Here is an 11,641-nt window from a genome sequence, read left to right on the forward strand (position 1 = left end):
ATGTTGTGTCTCTAATAGCATCTTTCTTTTTAGTCAATTCATCTCTCTATAATAAACAGGTCTAGTTTTTCCCATGTAGTTGATGTACTTGGGTGCTGTCAATTGATTAAAAATAAATAATAATAATTAATCACACATTTTTCTGTAATTAATTGCAATTAACTGCACATTACAGTTTACATTATTTTTTATATTGTAATAATTTCACATGAATCTTCCAAATTAATAAACAACATAAAGATGCTGATTTTTACTTGCTCTGCCAAAATATATAGATTAATCATTATTGAAGCTACAAAAGTGATTTCGTCAAGAAAAGCGACTGATTTTGTCTCTGATAATGAATCTCTGATTATGAATCTCTTAGGCTCCTGTTACTTTAAGACCTGACAGTTGATGTTTTCCTAACTAAAGTTCATTAAAGACTTTTTAACTCATTTAAGACGGTGCTTATAAGGATACTCGGCCTGCTGTAGCTGTGTTGCGAAATTTAAATATTCACATGACTTTGATGTATCACATAGACAGTAAAAGAATCAGTAGGTCTAGGTATGCCCAAATTCTGGTCACATTCTTCATTGAAATGTGTGTAATCCTCTGCAGGGGCGTCATGCAAGCCAAAATTCTGGGGGGGGGGGCACAATCTGAGACGTTGCAGTTGTTTTCTGACGGGTGATATGGATCATGTTAGGATGGGTCAGCGGGTTTCTTTTATTATAAAATAATTATTATTATTCTTTTAATAAAAAATTATCAGGGAGGAAAAATATGAGGGGGTACGTGCTTTGCATGAGCATGACGCCACTGATCTTCTGCGCTCGTAAATACATCCGTCCTGAAAGCCTCCAGCTCTCTAAAATAATTAAGGAGCTATCTATTAGTATTATACTACGCATTTTTATGAACATGTGTGAATGAACATTTGTTGCTTAAAGCTCCAGTAGGTAGCTTTTGTAAACAAATATTTGTTAAAACTGTCATTATGTCCTGAAAGTAGAATATGAGACAGATAATCTGTGAAAAAAATCAAGCTCCTCTGGCTCCTCCCTGTGGTCCTATTGCCATTTGCAGAAATACACCGCTCCCGGTCAGAAACAACCAATCAGAGCCAGGAGGAATGTCTTAGCAGTGTCAATCACGCTCGTGTACGCGCTGATCACCCCTCTCTTGCACAGCGCGAGCGCGTACCGTCGTTCGTGACTCTGCTGTTCGAACTCGTTCATCCAAATGAACAAATCTTTTTTCGAGTCATTTCGTTCATTCAACGAACGAAATGACTCGAAAAAAGATTTGTTCATTTTGAACGAGTCTTTTTCGGAGTCATTTCGTTCATTCAACGAACGAAATGACTCGAAATAAGATTCGTTAATTTGGATGAACGAGTTCGAACAGGATAACGAACGTGGATCACAGAACAGAGCAAGGGGAGCATTTGTGCTTATAAAACTTAAAGTTTTTTATTTTTTTTTTAAATGACCGATCTTTTCGCTAGATAAGACCCTTATTCATCGTCTGGTATCGTTTAAAGCCCTTTGAAGCTGCACTGAAACTGTTATTTGGTCCTTGAAACGCTTGTGTCCTATTGAAGTCCATTATATGGAGAAAAAGCCTGGAATGTTTTCATCAAAAAACTTAATTTCTTATTACACGGGGGTGAGTAAATTATCAGCAAAAGTTTTTTTTTTAAAGTGAACAAATCCTTTAACGTTATCTTAGTAGCTATTCATAACTTATAGAAAGAGTGCAACCTTATAAAGTTACATGTATTGCAAAATACATAATGATTTGAGGACCAAGTTTGTAGTCAAAGTATGGGCAGGCCATAGTCAATGTAAAGCATATTGTTGATGTTTCGTCCCTATTATTGAATGTTCCATAACTGTTTATAATCCGCCGTCATCGGTGGTCCTGCTTAGTAGCCTGCGCGTTCACGGCAGGCTCCGCTGTGGGGGAGGAGCTGTGGAGGGAGGAGCTGTGGAGGGAGGAGCTGTGGAGGGAGGGCTGTAGTGCAGCATAGAGCAAGGGGGTTGGACCTGTAAGTTGTGCTTCTTCAAATTTTCAGGCTAAAGCCCAATTTATACTTCTGCGTCGAACTTACGCCGTAGCTATGCCGTAGGCTGTGCGTAGCGCGCGTACCCTTCGGCGTACCCTGACGTGCACCTCTCCAAAAATGTAACAACGCGTCAATTCTACGCGGACGCAAGCGCTGTGATTGGTCTGCTCAAACCGCTCCCTCGGGTTTCACATGCTCCCTCTGCGTGCGTCAACGTGGACAACGACGCAGAAGTATAAATTAAAACCAATGTGTAGTCTACGGCGTAGAGGCTCCGGCGTATGTCCGACGCAGAAGTATAAATCAGCCTTTAGTCAACATTTTCTCAAAACTCCCTACTGCAGCTTTAACTGCAGAACCGCAGAACCATACGTCATAGCAGTGTGAGGACGACAGCGCGAGCCTAACAGTCTGATGCCGGAAGTGGGCGCGGCAAGGCATTGCGCAACTTTCGTGTTTTGGAACGCTTAAAACAACGTTAATATAAAGACTTTTTTTTAAACGATTTAATAAAAAAAAAGATATATATATATAAATATATATATATATTTTTTTATTAAATAATAATAATTATTTTATAATAAAAGAAACCCGCTGACCCCTCCTAACATGATCCATATCACCCGTCAGAAAACAACTGCAACGTCTCAGATTGTGCCCCCCCCCAGAATTTTGGCTTGCATGACGCCCCTGCAGAGGATTACACACATTTCAATGAAGAATGTGACCGGAGTAGCCGATTGTTGTAGCCTATTATGTTATGACAATGAGGATAATTGTTGTTAATGGTTTTTTTTTCTCAAGCATTTAATAAAAAATAAAAATTAAGAAGAATGTGTTGAATAATGCGATGACACTATCAAATAGTATCCTCAAGTTTCCTACGTCCCATGAGGCCTTGCGTCAAAAGTGGTCGCGTCTTCCGGTTCGAAGTAAACAAGCGAGACGTGACACTCGTTCATTCATTCAACAGTTGATAGTCATTCAAGATGTAACGTTAGCGATCCAAACTTGCTAACGATGTGGGAACATAACCTCAACGAAATTAAAAAAGAGTGAAATAGCAGTAACTTAGGCTACTAGGGATGGGCATTCGATTACATTTTCTTGGTCGATCGTCGGGAGAATTAACGATCGACTAACGTTATAGGCTAAACTAATATTTATATTAAAATGTATTATTATTTAACTTTTTATAAATTAAAAATGCAATAAAAATACAGCGTGTTTTTCCACGATGAATTCTTTATTACTAGAAGATCAACTTCTAGTGGCAGTTAAACTGGACGTTCGGTTAGGCTAAAAGATGCGCTGCGGTGCTCTGGAACCTGCCGCTGCGAGCCGGCGTTTCTTAAACAGAGACCTTTGTTTGTTCCTAAATAATAATAATAAAAAAGAATCATGTTAAATATGCTGTAACATACGCGATATAAAGCCGAAATCGATCCACGAACCTGTGTCGCAGTGTGGGAAGGCAGAATTTCAACTCCCAGAGTTATCCTTCCCGTCCAGATCCAATAGGCTATAGCATATCTTTAAATTACTATTAGTAGCCTATTATTTGAAGTTAACATTATACAATACAATACCACAAAAAATGCATTTAATATATTAAAACTTCTGTTTATATATCATACTCCATTAATAAAGGAGTCCAGACATTAGAAAAATATAACACATGCATTTTATATTTAATATGAGGGAAATACACATGCGTTACGGACGTGACACAAACAAATCTTAAATTTTAAGGTGGCAATTTTTTTTTTTTTTGTAATTCTGTGAAATGTGTGGATTAAGTTACACTGCGCAAACCTACTACCCACTGGATGAAGAAGGGTTGGCTCTCCACAGAAAATAAAATATTCATTTTATTTTATTTTTCGTGTTCGCATTTATGAGGAAAAAACAATGCTACGGACGTGACAGTTCCCTGAAAGCGTTAGCCTACTAAAAGACTGCTGTAAAACTTTTACAGACCTCAAACAGAAAGCACCAAGCCTTTCTTTAAAGTTAATTTTGTTTTGTATTATTTGTATCTTCATTTTAATCAATGTTTCATCAACAAATTACCTGGATTTAATAAATAATAAGTAAATATAGCAGACAATAATATCACCACACGGGGCGCCGGCGCCTGAACTGCAGCTCGTCTCATAAATGAACCGAAACTCACTGTGAACCGAACTGTGAAGATCGCGAGTCAGCATCGACACAGAAAACACTTGTTTATTAATAAGTAGCCTAATTAAAATATATCATTGCTATATTTTAAATATTCATAATCATTACTTTTGCCGGTTCTTTGTGACAGCTATTAGATGTTTTACTGGCAGCGCCACCCTTAACGTTACATGTTACATGAACACGTCTGCGAGAAAATGGAGATGTTTATATAATGGGATCATTGTAGGCTACAATAAAATTGGCCACTGAATTAGCACATGTTGTCCATGAGCTCCGTAACGACATCTCTCATAAAGGTTTGCGACTTAGTTTAAATAGTAAAAAAATTATCCGAAAAAAAAAGAAAACACCTAGCCTCTTCGCTAAATAGCACACAAAATACCATTGGTGTGCTACTTCCGCCGCCTGACCGGAAGTTGCACCCACTTTATTTTTTACAGTAGCGCCCCCCGGAAACAGGTGGATAAAAGATAAGAATTATGGGTGACACTTTAGAATAATGGTCCGTAGTTAACTAGTAGCTATGCAGGAAGTAATAGGTAGTACTGCATTAACACCGAACTTAATACTATTAACTAATATGGAAGCAATATTAACTAAGCAGTAAGTAATAGGTAATTTAGTACAAAGGTAGTTCCTTGGTAGGTATTTGATTATTACTAAAGAATTATATCCTCATTGAGAACTGCTTGTGAACTAAGAAATAATAACCAATGAATTACTTATCACAAAAGTAACATGTCTAACATGGTCATAACATTTCAGAGGCGTGTGCCTCAAATGGGTTCTTTGTGGAAACCAGTTTATGAATATTACATCCCCCCAAATACATTAGCTACAGGTTGAGATTGTGACTACTACTCTTGCCAAAGGATGGACGTATGTTCTCTGTTTATTTCAAACTTAAACATAGAATAATACTAATAATGATGTTTTTTTTAAAATCTTAAATAATTAGGAAGTGATGCTGACACTCTCATGATTGGATTAGTTCACTATTATGAGCTCTATTGAGTGTCAGTTCAATATATCTCAGACTCCAAAGACCTACCTTTATGTTACAGTAGCTGCCTGAGGAGGACTTCTCTTTAGGATATGAATATAAACATTTATGTTCTCTTGTCAAAAACAATTTGCATCTTTAATGAAGAAATTGTCTGCATTTATGTTGAAATAAGCGCAAAACCACATCTTCCAGATTACAGTGTTTGTTAGAATATTAGTGCCTCACAGAACCTGTACAGTATGTGTCAAATATAAAATTAAATAACTTGTATTATTTGTGAAAAACATGTTAACTCCTCACTAACTACTCAAGCGTTACCTTGTCATCCCGCAGGAACTACTAGTGATGTGGTCCATTATTCTAAAGTGAAAAACATGTTAACTCCTCACTAACTACTCAAGCGTTACCTTGTCATCCCGCAGATGTGGTCTCTTATTCTAAAGTGAAAAACATGTTAACTCCTCACTAACTACTCAAGCGTTCCCTTGTCATCCCGCAGGAACTACTAGTGATGTGGCCCATTATTCTAAAGTGAAAAACATGTTAACTCCTCACTAACTACTCAAGAGTTTTTTTTTATTATAAGCACTGAAACATTTCCACAAAATCATAAATAAAAATCCTACATAATGCAAAAATGCACAACTGGGCATGCAAGAATAAAGTACTGTGTAAAATATGATATCTGAATTAAACCTAAAATTTGGCACAGTTATGAAACAGTTGAGAGAACTGAGCCACAGTAATTTCACCTACAAAGACATGCACATACACACCAACCACACATATGCTCACCCACACACAGGTACAAGCAATTTATTTTTTAGTACTGTATACTCCAAAATATTAAACTCTGTATTGTCTTCTAATATCGTTTAGCAAACATCCTAGAGGACCATCCCTGTGGTTGTGTCCAAGCCAGTATGTCCACTCAATGCAGGTCAAGTGTTCCTTTAACAGCTTTTCTGTCCTATTGGCTCTCAACCTTCAAATCTGGCTTTTATATGTTGACCATGCTCTTTCTATATTCTGGGTGTGGCCTCCATGAATTGGGTCTATAAACCACCTGCTATGATTCACAGTGTAGTGAGTGTAGCCAAGTGTGGTCAAAGCTCTCCTGTAGGGTCTCCATTCGTCACTCAAAATGGTTGATCCCTGGCGAACATGTCTTGTTATAACTGGAATCAGGTGATCTCTTGAGCGCCGTTCAATTAGCCTCAAAATTGGTCGTCTTCTAACACCCTTAATGGCCAAGATACCAAAGACCCACTTTTTTCTTCTCCATGTTCCACCAGCTCTTCCTCGTCCATACTAAAAAATAAAATAAAATAAAAACATTCAATAAGTTTCTTGCTTTCTCTTACACTTTTGTCTTTGTGTTATCTTGCATATTTAGTTTGTCATCAGTGTCCATACTTTTTACAACTTTGTTTTGTCTTTAAATCATTCTATTCAAACAATTTTTCTAACTAATATAACTTTTGCTCAAGCAAAACTCACTGATCAAGGGCATGTTGCTCCAATCATGATGCTCCTTGCTTTGTTTTACCTTTTCAAAAGGCAATTTATTTTTGTGATTTGATTAGATTTGATTTGAAAGTTAAGTTGCACAAGATCCATTATATATTATAGCCTTAGAAATACATGTAGATATTCTACCTTTCTTTTGTGACGGAAATTGCTTTCATCTATGACGACAAACTCTGTCCTTCCCCCCACAACCTGTCCTTTCTTTCTTTTGTACTTTCTCAAGGCTTTTCTACAGACCATTCTTAGCTTCTTTGTCATTTTGCTCAGTGTTGCTGAGCTTCCAGCTATCCCGTCCTGGATCATATCCACTTGTCGTAATCTCAGTCCTTGACTATATCTGTTAACCAGAGAGAAAATGTGTAAAAAGATTCACATTGGTCATTACAGTATCACAATGATGTTTGCTTTATCTTTGCAAAAACATATTCGCCCAAAGTTAAATTATTCAGTCTGCCAATATGACAAGGTCTTTTAGTATTTGATTATGAGAATAAAGTTGTAGCAATATGATGACTTTTATTTTGAGGATAATGTCAATATTATGTGAATAAGGTCATATTACAACAATAATGTTGTAACAATACATGAATTATCATTCATGAATAATCATAATATTTTGATAAATAGGTAATATTGTGTGAATATTTAATCCTTTAACTGTCACCCCCTTTTTTTTTAGAATAGATGTGAAAATGCACAATCCAAACTTAAATGGTTGTAATGAGAATGCAAAAATGCTTTAGAGACCTATAGACGTATGTTTGGTCTTGTTTTAAAGAAGATACCCAGCAGATTATTGATTTTTTTTTATTAAAGTATGACAAAAGATATGCAAGTTTTAATGTACAGTTAATCAAATATACTGTAGACATTTTTATTTTATATAGAATACATATTTTACTATAAAGTATGCATTGTTTTACTATAAAATTACTATAAAATCAAAGCCATACATCTAAATAAGTAACAAATTAATAAATTATGTTCTAAATATCACTTCTATCACAATATAGTTGCCAAATATGGAACCTCGAGACTTTTGTGTTTTGTTAAGATTAGAAAAGTTTTTGATTAAAAAACCCTAAATTTTAGAATTTAAAGTACCATTTCCATGGTAACACAACGTCAAATTTCAAATTTCAAACAGATTACTAAAATATGTGATACGAAAAAAGGGAGAGAGGTGCTATACTGTAATACATACCGGTAAACAAAAGTCATCCAACTTTGTAAGCTGGTCCTGCTGTTTTCGAATATCGATCCAGCTCTGCAGCTCTTTGTTAATTTTCTAGTATGTGATCTTATGCGACATACCCTAAAATCACAAACATTCAACATTAGTGTAGGAATTTTTAAAATTATTTTAAATAATTTCCATTCCTTTTTTTTTTACCATTGATATCCATCGCGTGTATGTGTCTTTTGTAGTTTCATCGATTTCTTACAGATGTTACACTTCATTCTTGACTTCATTAGATTATGTTTTTGTAAAAAATCGATTATTTTTTTAGTCCCTTTTCTGCGATTACAAAGAGAGAGGATTTTCTTCGAAAGTCCCATAACTACAGGCAATAGTTGCCATCTACTAACAACTCTAAACCAAAGAGTGTGATGATGGCGTTAGTGATAGCGCATTTGACTTGACCCCTGAACTTCGGAAGTAACGTACTGCCTGAATGCGCTCTATGCACGAACGCTGCTGACGTATTTCCGGTAGGATCTCAGCCAGCGTCTTTACTTCCGCATAGCGCGAAGTGTATAGCGGCACAACTTTAATAAAATTCATTTTCTCAGAAACGGAGACAACGATTTTAGAAACTGATTCGCTAGTCGGATTTCGCACGATATGAGAGAATACTCACCCTCAAAGTTGTCGATGTAGGTCGAAATATATAATTTAAAGCCCTTCTCTTTCTTACTCTTATGTGTGACAGCTAACTGCCTCACAGTGTTGTTAACATCATTCACGTCAACCGCAGGAAGTTTTTGTAAACAGCGAGTGTAATTTGCCATTATCTCCACCTAAGGCAAACCCGGCTTCTGACGCAGCACCGGATGTAACTGGGCGGGCTGAGACAAAACGCGGAAGCGATCGTGCATAGAGCCTATTATTTTCTACATCTATTCCACCCACAGTTTTCAGGAAATATTAAAAAAAGATAAAAAGAAAAAAGAAACTAATAGCCTAAACGCAAATTCAATGTTAATGTTTATGTCCTTTTTATTTATTTTTATTTATAAAATAGAAAAAAATCTGTTTTACTGAGTTATAAAATTGCACCAAAACACCTAAAAAGTAAATATAGCATAATTAGGTAATAATTTGTAAAAATGTACATTCTTGTAACTATTTTAATCAAGTAGTTTTACTATTGTCCTGGTTCAATTTGGATGGATCAACTGACAGGATGACACTGATTCAATTTAAAGGAGAAAATGTTAAAACAAAAAACATAATTAAAGTTTTGGAAGGCTTAAAATTGAGTGGATTGATGCCTACGGTCAACTACATTTCGTATTGGGACAATACACTCAAAGAATCGTGTCCATCAGTAGAGTTCACGTGCAGAGACGGAAGTTTATGCAATATTGCATTGACGCGTCGCCATATTAGAGTTAGTGAATCCGATAGTTCACAATCAGAAGACAGCAGCATGGCGACGGAGCGAGAGCGCAAAACTGTGCGCAAGAGAACTGCACCTCAGCGACTAATTGAGGATGACAAGGAAGAAACCGGTAATGTATTGTGTCATTTATGTTTCTTTGATGTTGGTAGTGTAATCCATGGGTTCTCGACTGTGGCCCTTGATATCCACTTTCCTGCAGTTTAGCTCAAACTCTGGTCAGTCTCACCTTCCTGTATCTTTCTAGTATTCCGGAGGATCTTGATTAGCGTGTTCAGGTGTGTTTGATTAAGGTTGAACGTGGATCTCGAGGGCAAGAGTAGAGAACCCTGCTGTAATCAAATCTTAAACTAACCTTAACATTCTTGGTTACAACATACAACATTCTTGGCAGCCTGTTGACAATTTGCTAGCAAGCTAGCTAGGTATATGGGTTTGGTATATGGGTAATGTAATTTCAAACCAACAATTATTATCAATATTAAAAGCAAAATTGCATATTCAGTTCCCTCAAAAGAAATTTGTCAGAAATGTTTATTACAAAAACATGTGTTATGATGTTGGTAGGGTGATGAAGGGAATGAACCCAATCACAGCCAGTAGTCACAGCACACGGTTTATTATATACAAATAAGAGGTAAAACAAAGCCCACGAGGGGGCAAAACAAGACAGGACAATGGTGACTAACTAGACTATGACTTAGACAAATAACTAGAAGAAAACACACAACTGATACAAGAAATAGCTCAACAAGACACCAACTCTTGACAGGATATTCACAAATGCACTTGACAAAGTTTGACAATGGACCGACACAGGACAGCAAACACGAGGGGATTAAATAGAGAGAAACTAATGAAGGAAACAGGTGATAATGGGGAAGCAATAATGCCTAAACAAGGATAACAAGGAGGGCGGGGCTAGATGACGAGACAACACAAGCACATGGCCCAACAAAAGGCCATGTGTTTGCACATAAAACATGGGTCTGTCGTAATCCTGCCTCAAGACTAATAAAAACACAAGGACTATATGGCACGATCATGACAACATGATTTTACTTTCTCACCTGGTGTCCTAACTGAATATCGGTGGGACAAAAAAAAAAAAAAAAAACTTTTAAATCCATAGCTAATGTTTATGACTAATTGTGTTTTTTCCCTTTACATAAAAAAATCTAAATGTAGCGGGTTGATTGACTGCAGCAGGTGTGGGTCATACTCTCTGGACCAATCAGGACTGAACTGCATGCTATATGGGCAGAGGGTGGCTCGTGTGATACTTTATGGTTTTGCCATCAGAGGCACATTTTTGTGGTGGGTCCTCGTGTTCGTGGTGCAGTTACGGTCATCAAACAGGTAGTAGAGCGTGGCTAACTTTCTCATTTCCTAGAGGCCTCGTTAGTGTTGCAATGGGAATTACAGTGTGCAATGTCTTTTGCAGTGTTTCTCCTGTCACAAACCGATCTTTCCTGTAACGGAACCGGGTTGCGTGGTGCTGTTGGTAGGTTGAATCTGTTTTTCTTTTTAAAACATCTGCGTGATTGAGTATAAAGTAATGGGCCGTTTGATTGTAGGTTTCGTGTAGCTGTTCCAAACGACACTATTAGTATATATGCGCCGCTCCCTGACGGGTATGTACGTAAGCCAGTCGGCATTGTGTGTATATTTAATCATGTACCGTTACTAAATGTGATTTGTTTATGTACATCAGGACTGTGAAGCGCTTGCTGGCGCCGGTTCCTGCACGAGTCTCTCATTTCCCGCTATGCTGCTGTTCTGTCTCTACGGATTGCTCCGTTTCAACTGATTCCGGTTTACTGACCGACTGTTCATGAGGAAGAGCTAGAGGAGTTCATCCCGGCCTCGGGACTCCTTGATGCACTTTATAGCGCAGGATTCATCCAATATTATCTGTCTGCAGTCCCGGAGGCTGCATTTTCAGGACCCCACTTCTAGGACCGCATTTCTAGGACCCTAGTTTTTTGTGACAACGCCACCTACCGAGTCGGAGAACCGCAGTCCCAGGAACGCATTTCCAGGACCCTAGTTTTGGAGGACCGAAAAAAGTGCAGTATTTCGACCCAGTTTTAACTACATTAGTTTTTTTTTTTCAAGTTTTATTACACCCAAATACTACTTTATTTATTGCAATTAAACCAGGTTCCTAGAAATGTTGAGAAATTATTGGGTCTAAGTAGCATATAATAACTCAAGTAAAATAAAAAAGGAATCATGTTA

General features: G+C 37.2%; 2 long non-coding RNA genes across 4 annotated transcripts in view; one reads left to right on the plus strand and one right to left on the minus strand.

Moving 5' to 3' along the window:
* LOC143741130 (uncharacterized) overlaps positions 1-11,641 on the plus strand; it is a 52,849-nt gene that overhangs the window by 23,681 nt on the left and 17,527 nt on the right. The gene's annotated exons all lie outside the window — the stretch shown is intronic.
* Positions 5,711-10,204, minus strand: LOC143741108 (uncharacterized). 3 transcript variants are annotated; one of them, XR_013204942.1, is made up of 5 exons: positions 10,182-10,204; positions 7,981-8,091; positions 6,906-7,113; positions 6,747-6,795; positions 5,711-6,557 (listed from the first exon to the last, which is right to left on the minus strand). It is a non-coding gene; the product is annotated as an uncharacterized LOC143741108 (long non-coding RNA). The 3 variants fall into 3 exon arrangements; XR_013204941.1 differs by lacking the exon at positions 10,182-10,204 and adding an exon at positions 8,170-8,266; XR_013204943.1 differs by lacking the exons at positions 6,747-6,795; positions 10,182-10,204 and adding an exon at positions 8,170-8,266.

Source organism: Siphateles boraxobius, unplaced genomic scaffold, assembly GCF_051911475.1.
Source record: "Siphateles boraxobius isolate OS27281-9 unplaced genomic scaffold, OSU_SipBor_1 1, whole genome shotgun sequence".
NCBI classification, from domain to species: domain Eukaryota; kingdom Metazoa; phylum Chordata; class Actinopteri; order Cypriniformes; family Leuciscidae; genus Siphateles; species Siphateles boraxobius.